Source organism: Drosophila tropicalis, unplaced genomic scaffold (genome assembly GCF_018151085.1).
Source record: "Drosophila tropicalis isolate 14030-0801.00 unplaced genomic scaffold, ASM1815108v1 contig_979, whole genome shotgun sequence".
NCBI lineage: Eukaryota > Metazoa > Arthropoda > Insecta > Diptera > Drosophilidae > Drosophila > Drosophila tropicalis.
The window spans coordinates 2,772,217-2,784,679 of record NW_027173482.1 but is presented as its reverse complement, the minus strand read 5'-3'; the positions used below and the strand labels follow the sequence as shown (position 1 = coordinate 2,784,679).

Here is a 12,463-nt window from a genome sequence, read left to right as displayed (position 1 = left end):
TTGTAGCTGTACTGACGAAGTAAAACGCAAGTAAACCACCACATAATCTGACAATATCATATACCGGTGGAAAACAGTAACTTTGATCAATGTCTTAGTTATTTCCTATGCTTAGTTGTAGGTAAGGAAAGAGTTACCAAAAAAGTTGCAAGGGTATACAAACTTTGACTCGGTCGAAGTTAGCCCCCGCCCTCTGGTTTGATTAGTGATTCGACGCCCTGAAAATCTTGTGAAGTCCAGCTTGCACAATATCCGAAGCCCCTGCAGAGCTTTCAGGACATACTCGTTTTACCAATTCCATAAACTGTTATTTAAATAAAAAATTGTATGTTTCTTTTGCATTTTACAAGTTATCAACATTTTTACTTACAGTCTCATGAAAATCTTCAAGTGTGAAACTGGGAAACCCAAGCTCAATCAACTTATCTTTAGACCCTTCAGCAAGTCTGAGAAACTCCTGATGAGCATGACTGTTGCAACTCAAATACTCAAGATACGAATAGGCGAACGCTGCAAAAAAAACGCTCCATCTGGACGAGTTCTTCTCATATATTTATACCTTTTCGCCAGATCTTGAATTTTAGCTGTAAATGTGTCGTTGCCATTATATTCGGCTTTAAGGCATGTTAATGGTAGCTGGTCGCTCACTAAGGGCGTCGAATCACTATTCTAAAAAGCATGCTCTTAGGCTGTCAGAGACTATAAATTTGTATATGAAACAAATATATTTTCCATTCATACCATAAATTTATTTTACGTTTAAATCATCTCCAGTTTCTCTGAAATCTTTCCTTCTTTTCCGTGCGATCATTGTCAAATTTTACAAAATGAAAAAAAAAAATAAATAGACTTCAGTTTACATTCTCTTGAGTCTTAAATAAAGTTCAACTCAAGAGGCATGTACTCAAAAAAAATTTTTTTTTTTTAAATCGTCGAGTTCTAACTTTTTTTCACTTTGAATGTGTACGAATGTCCGTAGCTACACCGAGAAAATGCACATATTGCCCTAACAAATACAACTGTGCAACATAAAAAATAAAGCACCGTATCATTTTTATCTTAAAGTACACATATATCATTTTGACGTTACTTTTTAGTGTCATATGATCTAAAACTTAAGCTGTGTATCCACACTCAAATTTGTATGACAAACAAAGCAGTTTCGCCAAACACGTCGAAGATAAAACCTGTTCTATTTTCGTCAAACGCGCACTTCAAACACGAAAATTACTGCAAACAACATTATCCACGTTCAAAATTTGCTTCAAACACAACACGTTTGTCATACAAATTTGAGTGTGGATAAACACTTTATATATATCATCGATATATTTATTTCTTCTTCATGCATCTGATTTGAATCATATTTCATATAATATTGTTCGGCTGTACCCTTGTACACGATACGGCTGTACCCTTGCATGAGTATAAAGGCTGAGGCTGGTATGTACATACTAAATTAATTCGAACGGTAAGCCTTTTTACCCGTATTCAATATTTAACAGACGATATTGTAAATACCAAAACAGATACCACATGCAATCATATTTTTTCGGAAAGATCATACTATTCTCTTTATTTTAGAACAACAAATTATTATCGTACTTAAGCAACAGCAACAAATACAAAAACTTCTTTAAACGCTTGAGTTAACTGCTAAAAAAAAATAGGACCATTATTTATTTGTATTTATTTGATAGCTTAGCTTATAAATGAAAGAAAAACAAAACAAAGGCAAACAGTGTAATATAATCACAATCTAGTCAGAGTCTAGAGCCAGTGATGAAAGGTGGAATATAAGAAATATGCTTACTGCTTCAAATTATTTAAAGTTTAACAACGATGGCAAATCTTTTGGTGAAGTAGCCAATAAATTAAATCTGGCTTAATCGTCTGTTTAAGGAATAACAAACAGTTAATGGCAATATTGAAAATAATGTTTCGAAGACAGGCCAAACATCGGCAATAACATCTCATGATAGTAAAGCCCTGGTTACAATTATAGATTCTAATCGTCGCCAAAACTGAAGTGTTAAGCGTGAATGGACTCGCCTGCAATTGCGAAATATTGAATATAAGTTCTATATCGTATGTATAAGTATTATCAGTGTTACATATTCAATATCTTAAATTACTTCAAGGCCAAGGAAAAACCATTGCTTATGCTTTGTCTCGTGAAAGAAAGTCTTGGACTCAAAACCAATGGAACTCCATCAAATGTATTTAGCGATGAAGCAAAAATTTATGTGAGTAGCATAAAGACTGCCTTAAAAAATCGGTTAAGTTTGCAGTAAGCACAATGGTCTGGTGTAATATGTCCTCCAAAGTGGTATGCCAACTGCGCTTCATTGATGGGATGGTTAATGCTCAAAAATATATTAACATCCAAGAATCAATAATATCAAATATATTAACATTAGTAAATATAGTAAATCTTTATCTCATACTAATACTGGTCATATTTTCTTAGCAGTTAAGCCAAGAGTTTAAAGAAGTTATTGTTTTTGTTATTGTAGTGTGATAATTCAGAAAAAATATGTTTGCATGCGTTATCTTTTTTAGTATTAAAAATGCCGTATTAATTCTTACCAAATCGTTTGGTTTTTTTTTTTTTTATACCCTTGCAGATGGTATTATAAAATTGGTCAGATGTTTGTAACCCACAGAAGGAGACGTTTCCGACTCCTTGAAGTATACATATATATTCTTGATCAGCATGAGAAGCTGAGTCGATAAAGCCATGTCCGTCTGTCCTTCTGTCCGTCCGTTCTTATGCGTTTCACTCAGCCATCTTACTTGCTATCGGGCTGAAATTATTATCTGAATTTATTATCTGTTTCAGGATGGGACCACCATATCATGTAGCTTAAGAAGAAACATTTTCATAAAAATTGTAAAAATCCCCATAAAATTTACTAATGTGATAGTATTGGATATAAAGCATCAGATTCCAAAATTTTAATCCGATCGGATAAATGGAGCACAAGTTACAGTCAATATAAATCGGTTCAAACGCTGCTTGCTGCCCGACCACGTCATCATCAAATCAACAGAGTACACGCATACACAAAGACGCAACGCTACGTAAGCTCTATGTGTATGCGTGACGTGCTTTGCTTAGGGAATGTTGGAAGAAGAAGAAAAGATTTTAGTAAAAAGAGTAATAATGTTTTGTTTGTGTATTGATGAATTGAGTTGCAGGGAAAGAAATTTCAAAAAGTAAAAATGTTATTGCCAAGGACTGCAAGGGTATAAAAACTTCGGCATAGCCGAAGTTAGTTTCTTTAATATTTTTATTTTTGGAATCGGAATACGATTTACATAATCGTTTGACTTAAGCCAAACAAAAAAAAAAACAGAGCTAACTTCGACTGCGTCAAAGCTTTTAAAGCTTTTATACCCTTGCAAGTTGTTTGTTACTTTTACCTTACCTAAAAAGTCTTATGTTTTCAAAGGAGCGGCCTTTAATCTTAGCGTAGCAAATAACAAAGTTATTGATCAAAGTCACTGTTTTTCATCGATTGTTCCTATGGGAGCTATATGATATAGTCACCCGATCGTGATCAAATTTGGGACAGTCTGTGAGGAACATCATTTTGACAATAATGTCCCACACAACAAACAAGTAACAAACAAAAAGCGAACCATACAAACATACGCAAATACACGGATTCGTGATGCCTGACAACATGTTGCTGCAATTAAAACGCGCAACATTACGAAAGGCAAAACAGGTTCGATCGAACCGCTTACAACCATCGGCAGATTTCGTCACAGCGGGAAGATGCGTGGGAGGCGGAGAGGGAAAAAGTGAACGACTGGAGAGAGTATACGTGAGGGAGAGGGCCGGCATGATCCCAGCAGAAGAGGGCATGGGCCCATACATGTAACATAAGAGCGTGCTGTAGAGGAACTACGAGCGAATTATGTACGAGTGCATAAGTGAGCGCGGGTACAGGTGGATGATGAGAACGCGCTATACGATGCTGGACCGCCGAGCGGGTCTCGCAAGAGGTCGAAAGCAAGTAATGAAGTGCTGTGTGCTCCGGTATGCATACAAATGTCGTCGATCGAGTTCGATGAGCAAAGAGGGGTATGCACAAGCCGAAGAAAAGGGGAATTAAGTCTTGGGGAAGCCCTAAATACGAGACAAATATAGTAATGACGTAAAAGAATTAAATCCACTAATTTAACCCGTGAATTAGCTGAACATAGAAATGAAACTCAATATATTATACATACATTTGAAACTAAATACATATATATGTATAACGTGAAAAAGAGCAACAATTACCAAGAATTGATTGAAAAGCAGCTTCGCCTAGCAACCAGAGAGGATATGCGACCGACCAATAAGAAAAAGCGAGGACTGGAGAGAAAAGGATGGAAGCCCACAAAGCAACAGAGACGCTATGTGGGCAAAGCAGAGCAACAACGACAAGAGTCAAGGGGCGAACAGCAGTCGAGAAAGGTGATGCGGTTGCGCATAGACTTTTACGGGACTTTCATCACGCATGGCAACAGCGTGGATGAAAGCGATCGGCCGATGGAAAGTTACCGGCTGTATAGAGGTATCACAGCAAGTGATTCTAGAGGCCCCAGGATGCCTATATAAGGCCAGCAGCAAATTATGAAATCATTTAGTCGTCGAGTCAAGATCAAGCTATCAAGTCATCGAGTCCAGATCAACAAGAAGCGAAGTAACAGATCTCTTTTGGCCTTAACCTTAAGAATATTTGGCGCCTAGCAAATTACCAGTGCAAGCAAGTCATAGAGTTTATAAGGTCTTACGAGTAACCTTATGAACTCCACGAGCATCAACAAATCTGAAACATAAAACAAAATAATCAAGTATCCATATACATATTCAACCAAACCCAAAAGTATACAAAACAAATATCAACACACGTTTAAACTTAGAAATTATTGAGTTCTGATTTCACCGGGGCACAAAATAAATTTTCTTGTGCCGAACCTCGCCCTAAAAGATTTGAAACATCCCAAAGGACGAAAAAGGATCGTTACAAGTCGTTTAGGCGTAATAAACTCAAAAATATTAAATTTCACGGCAATAGCTAATAAAACAATGAAGTTATTGAGTTATTATTATTCTAAAGTAAATCAAATCCCACAACTGAAGACTCTTTTTTTTCCCCCCCAAAATTCAACAATGAAACAATAACATAATTCATAAAATTTTTTTAATTTTAAGGAACTAATTTACCTACTTTTGCAGTTACCTAATCCAATCAAGCTTCAATTTCCCTCATAAAGTTTATAAGGCAAAAACAAAACTATGCCCACAACCGATGTATGTACTTCCCCTAATACAAAAGCATGTGCTGATTTTATTTATTTTTTTTGTAGGCGGGACCAATTCAAGTAATGGTAACTGGAGCTGTTGGTCAAATAGCTTACTCATTGCTATACATGATCGCCAGAGGCGAAGTGTTTGGCAAAGACCAACCGCTTATCCTGCATTTATTGGATATACCACCTATGGCTGGAGTTTTTTAATGGTAATGCAGAATCGCTTACTTTTATCACGATTCTGCATTACCATTATTGCGCGAAGTGCTACCTACAACATATCCTGATATGGGGCTTAAAGATGTCTCAGCTGCTTTTTTGGTTGGTGCTATGCCTCGCAAAGAAGGAATGGAATGAAAAGATTTGCTTTCAGTTAACGTCAAGATATTTAAAGTGCAGTGACAGGCATTGAATAAAGTAGCAAAAAAAAGATGTCAAAGTTCTCGACGTTAGAAATCCAGCTAACACAAATGCATTTGTCTGTGCCAACTATGCCCCATCTATATCAAGGGAAAACTTTTCCGCCATGACGCGACTTGATCAAAACCGTGCCACTTCGCAAATAGCTCTGAAATTAGGAGTATCTGTGTCGAATGTGAGCAACATTATAACATGGGGGAATCATTCATCATCTCAGTACCCAGATGGTGATCATGGTGAATCCGTCATAGAAGGGAAACAAAAAAAAAACTGTTTCTAGAGCATTCAACATTCAAACTGTTCAAAAACGAGGTGCATCTGTAGTTGCAGCTCGGAAAATGTAATCGGGCATGTCGGCTGCAAAAACTGCTTGTGATCATAGGCAATTTATGTCTGTAGGCGTATTTTCCGATGGCAGTTACAACTCGCCTAAAAATTTAATTTTTTTCCTTTCCAGTAGAAATTAACAACAAGAAATGGAAGATCGTGGAAGGAGTAACGCTCACCGACTTTGCCAAATCAAAATTGAAGTTGACTGGCGAGGAACTGCAAGAAGAAAGAAACGAAGCTTTGTCTGTGTTCGATACGAGCGCTTCAAATTTATAATAAGCAGGTTTTGGGCTTTTTACAATATTTCTGTATTTAAATAAAGCATATATAATACACATTTACCTACATTCAACAGGAACGATCGATCAAACGCTTTGAATTTTGTGAATAACTTCCTCATTGGGTTTATATCTGTTTTTCCCAATTCGATCAAGATCGGGTGACTAGGATTTAGGATTAGACGCTTGTTGTGTTTATATTTGTTTTTCCCCAATTCGATCAAGATCGGGTGACTAGATCATAAGCTCCCATTGGAACGGTAACTTTGATCAATACCTTCGTTATTTGCTATGCTAGGATTGTAGGTCGTTCTTTGGCAAACATTACACTATTTAAATAAAACTTTTTCCCCTTTTTTCATCTGCACTCGTACCTAGTCAGTATACGTACCAAATTTGACTTCTCTAGCTATTTTGATCTTTGAGTTTTCTAATTCGCAGGGGCGGAAGTGGGCGTGGCAAAAATTTGTAGTAAACTAGATCACTAAACATACTGCACAAGCTATAAGTCTGCGAGTTCTAGGTGTTTATGTGGACGAACAGACGGACGGGATATACACAGATACTTTATAGGACCCTGCCTGTTACATACATTTTGGCGTCTTTAATATTCATAAAGGGAACAACGAATAGGGGGGCCTGTTCCCGGATACCGTTAAAAAAATATTTTTAAGATCGCGCTAAATATAAGATCGATAAAGAGTACACAGATTATGAATCCAAACGAGTTTAAGATCGGTTAACAATAATGGGTGCTACAGGCGCCCAATGATTCGCATTTTTCAATTATTGGGCAATTTAAAATCGTTCTCATCTTGCTCTTTCTGAAATGTATGTTCTTTAATAGTAGTCTGTTGCATAAATTTTAAAAATTACTAAAATGTCACGTTCGATGGTACTTTGGGTTTGGGCTTTCGGAGAGGACTTAATTGATTATCAGTGTTTCCCAATATTCCTTCGATCACTTTAGAGGAATTGCTAAGAAACTGATTGGACGGTGCGATGCGAGGTCATGCTCTGGTTTTCCATGTTTTGGAATCATTATATTCTTTGCGCATTTTCATTCAGTTGGAATGTGACAAAGATCAAAGATTCCGTTAAACAAGTTGGGAAGTTGGTGTATTACTCTTGGTGGTGGACACTTAATGGTGACTGCATCAATGCTGTCGTAGGCAAAGCTTTTGGTCATCTTTAGGCAGTCGATTGCCGATCTGGCCTCCTCAAGCGTGACTCGGCTGATAACTCGGAAGAGCCATTTGGTACGTGGGCTCAACAAAGGAATGCATGTGCCTGATTAGGGTGAACTTGTTCCCCGCATCTCAAACGCCTCTTTTCTCGTACTGTGTTGGTGATCTCGTCAGACCAGGCAAACCTGTCCCTCTGTGTTGATGTACGTTGAGTGGTTCTTCTTGGTTTATGCAGGAACAAGCAGCTTCTCAGATGTCACGTGATAGCATCTCTACAGTCTCGTCGATTTACTTTCCACTGTTGGGGCAGGTGTTGGGTTCAGTGATCTCGTCAAGCATTGCTTGAAAATGGTTTACTTTGAAGTTGTTTCTGAGTAGCCTAATGGTGCACATCATCGTCTCCACTGGGAGTAAAGATCACAATCGGCTTCTGTGTAGACGCAGCTATTATTGATGCCTCTGGTGATTGCTAAGTCCAGCACATCCGGTCTTCTCCTCGGACCGAAGAATGGATGGTTCAGTTAAGTGTGTTGATGCAAGGTAGAAGGGCGTGTCTTTTAGGGTTGAAACCATGATCCCAGGTTTTGCAAAAATATCTGTGTGTGTTGACTATATGTCTAGGAGAGACATAACTGGAGGCGATGCTTATATTTCCGATGGAGGTGGCAATGATTACGCTTGCAGCCATAGAGAACGTAGAGTTGTGTTTTCGATAAACTAAAGCCTGAACTTGATTATAATTCCCGCACCGCCTTTTGCATTACCGCTTGGGTGATTGGCGCAAAGAAGAAGATCATATCCACTGATATTAAAAAATGTCTAATGTCAACATTGTTCCTCTTATGGTACAAGTCAACCTTCGGTCTACTTTTTTATAGCCATTTCGTTAGCACTCCAGACTATTATTTTATTTATTAATATTTTTACTTAATTGGTCAGATGTTTGTAACACACAAAAGGAGATGTTTCCGAAGAAGAGTATATTTTTGATCAGCATGACAGGCTGGGTTGAAATAGTTATGTCCATATGTCCGTCCGTCCGTGCAAATCAACTTTACGCCGCCATGTTAAGAGCTATCGGGATGAAACTTGATATTTGAGATAAATTGTCAGGATCGGTCCATTTTTTATATAGTTTTAGAAGAAACATAGTTGAAAAAATTTGAGTATCTTTATGAAATTTACTTATTTGGTAGTTTTGGATATCTAACATCAGATACCGAAATTTCAGATCGGATATCATTTGTGCATTTGTATGTGTAGTGATGATTTGAGTTACAAAAAAAGAGATTCGAACATGTAAAAATATTAACGCCTATTTCTGCAAGGGTATCTGTGATGGAAAAAGCAGTTTTTATTCAAACATGGCTGGAAATATTATTTTACTTTGACCTTGAATATTAAAGCACCACGGATACCCAGCACTCTTGACAAACATTTATTTTAAAGCTTAACAAATGTTCTTTTAAATTAAAGCTATGATTTTTGCAATGTGAAACTAGCAATAGCCCTACTGCTCAATTTTTTCGAACTTTAAAAAATAGTTTTTTATACATTTGCAAAGAGGGTATATTAATTTTGGTTAGAAGTGTGCAACGCATAGAAGGAAGCGTGACACGGGTGACTATATCATATAGCTCCCATAGGAACGATCGTGTTACTTTAAACACGATTGCTTTCAAATAAAATATTTCTTAATAAATTTGATAAAGATCGGGTGACTATATCATATAGCTCCCATAGGAACGATCGGGGAAATCAGTGACTATGATCAATATCTTCGTTATTTCCTATGATTGTATGCCATTCTTTCGCAAACATAAGCCTTTTTAGAATAAACGTTCTTCCACATTAATGGCTAATAGGTAAGGAAAGAGTTACCAACAAAGTTGCAAGGGTATACAAACTTTGACGCGGTCGAAGTTAGCCCCGGCCCTCTGGTTTTTATACCATACACCCATAGGGTGAACTGGTATATTAAAGTCGCCAAAATGTATGTAACAGGCAGAAGGAAGCTTCTCCGACCCCATAAAGTATATATATTCTTGATCAGGATCAACAGCCGAGTCGATCTAGCCATGTCCGTCCCTCCGTCCGTCCATCTGTATGAACACGCAGATCTCGAAGGCTATAAGCCACCAAATTTGGTATGTATACTCGTGTAGTATGTAAATGTATAGAGTTAATTGGAATTTCGGCCACGCCCCCAGGAAAAGTTTAACAGCTAGAGACATCAAATTTGGTTTATATACCCGTTTAGTTAGCGCGCATAAATTAATTGTTTAAACTTTTTGACACGCCCCCTTACTCCCCCAGAAATCACATAAAACTGTATAACAGCTAGAGACATCAAATTTGGTTTATATACCCGTTTAGTTAGCGCGCAGAAACTTATTGTTTAAACTTTTTGCCACGACATTAAATTTGTTATGTGGACTAGCTTAATAGACGCGCAGATATTGGCTATTAAAAATTTTGTCACGCCCACTTCCGCCCCCGCAAATTAAACAAAACTGATTCTATCAAAAACTAACATAGCTAAAGTCACCAAATTTAGTATGTACACTGGCTTAGTGCGCGCGCAGAGTATACATCATTTCATATTTTGCAAAGCCCACTTCCGCCTCCATAATTTAGATAAAAAGGATTTCCTCCTGTAGTTTTTTGACTATTCAAATTCGGTAGATTAATTAATCTTATTTATTTCTACCTAACTACCAAATTTTATTGAAATCGGACTAGAAACATGCAAAATAAGCGTATGAACTTATAAAATTATTTAAAAAATTGTGAATGTCCGTAGCTACACCGCGGAAATGCCCATATAGTCCAAACTAATACCACTGTGCAACATAAAAAATAAAGCACCGGATCATTTTTTTTTCTTAAAGTACACATATTTCATTTTGAATTACTTTTTAGTGTCATATGATCTAAATATGACTTATATATATCATCGATATATTTATTCCTTCTTCATGCATCAGATTTGAATAATAGTGTTCGAAGGTATCCTTGCACACGATACGGCTGTAACCTTGCACACGATATGGCTGTACCCTTGCATGAGTAAAAAGGCTGACGCTGGTATGTATTATATACCAAAATTAGTTCACACGGCAAGCCTTTTTACCCGTATTCACAAACAGCAAGAAAAGAATAACACACTCAAACGCACAAATCGCTTTCGGTGTTCCGATTTTTTGCTTATTATTATTATGATTTTTTTTTAAAGTACACATATTTCATTTTGAATTACTTTTTAGTGTCATATGATCTAAATATGACTTATATATATCATCGATATATTTATTCCTTCTTCATGCATCAGATTTGAATAATAGTGTTCGAAGGTATCCTTGCACACGATACGGCTGTAACCTTGCACACGATATGGCTGTACCCTTGCATGAGTAAAAAGGCTGACGCTGGTATGTATTATATACCAAAATTAGTTCACACGGCAAGCCTTTTTACCCGTATTCACAAACAGCAAGAAAAGAATAACACACTCAAACGCACAAATCGCTTTCGGTGTTCCGATTTTTTGCATTTCGTCAATCACTCAAAGAGTAAGCGTCTAACCAAACACACAAAAATTTTGCGTAGATAACTGAACGGCACAATGCACTCAAAGCAAATGTACGAATAGTAAGAATAGATTACAAAAAGCAATAAGCAATATTGCGCGGTGACCAAAACACTCGTGTTTTACAGGTATGATTTCGAGTGTCTTCAACTTTTGTGCATGAGCAGGGCATTGAGCACTGATTGCTGGTTTGATTTTTAATCGCTTGATTTCAGTTGTTAATTGATGCCTTAGAATTAATAAGCAAACGCCGGACTCTATAAAAATTAAAAGGGTGGCTATTTTACAGCACCTGCCGAAAAGTGCTGAAATTTGTGGCTGGCCAGACATCAAATTTATCTCGGCATAAATGTTGCATGACATTAAGGCAACCAAGAGAAGTGACGAAATTGTCGGCAACATACAAAGCAGAAGCTATTGAAAAATGCAGCCAATGTCCAAGATTGTCAGCCTTTTTCATCAGTATCCGGGACCGGATTTAAAAGCATGGTGCAGTTTTTTATCAAAATTGGTGCCGCCTATGGGGATCACATAGATGTGGATGACTTGCTGCCTAGTCCATCAACATTAAGCCGAAAGGTCCACAAAGACTCTGAAGAAAAAATAGGGTTGATATCATCGGAAATTAAAATAGCAGCAGATACTGCCAATATCTACAACGAAACTTCTTAGGTATCTAAATTCATTATCAAAAAAAAAAAAAAAAAATGTTCTTTATGATTTAATTTTGGGTCTTAAGTCAATGGATTCAGAGAAAAGCACCGGAGAAAACATTTTAACTGAAATTAAAAGTGTCTTCTCAAAATTTAATATTGAAAACATTGGCGAGATCATATTTGTAACAGATAGGGGGAGTAACATTAAAAAGCATTAGAAAACAACATCAGGCTTAATTGCAGCAGTCATCTTTTAAACAATTGTTTAGAACAATCATTTAGATAAACAATAGATCTAGACGAAGCAGTGACGACATGCCAAAAAAATTTTAAAGTTCTTCAAAAAAGCCAATTTGCAGCATAAGTTAAACACTTCTTTAAGGGGTTACGCCACCCCTAACAAAAAAAAAAATCGATTTTTTATTGGCTCTAAAAATCCTCTATAGTTTCAAGAATCTTTTACGCCTTACATCATATCGGTATTCGAATCAGTTCCGTTTATGAATTTTTTTAGACAAAAATTTTTCACGAAAAAGAGGGTTTTTTTTTTTTTCAAACAGCCGCATTTTGGCAAAAAAAAATTAAAAAGCAATGTGGTGTCACAGGACACCCGGGTAGAGCGAAGCTCTCTAGTAATTCGTCGAGTAAACGATGAACTACAGTCATATACAATAGCAGAAATGAATGAACATG

General features: G+C 36.8%; 1 pseudogene; it reads left to right on the top strand.

Moving 5' to 3' along the window:
• Positions 1 to 5,171: 5,171 nt before the first annotated feature.
• On the top strand, positions 5,172 to 6,418 carry LOC137586307 (malate dehydrogenase, cytoplasmic-like; annotated as a pseudogene).
• The last annotated feature ends 6,045 nt before the right edge of the window (positions 6,419 to 12,463 follow it).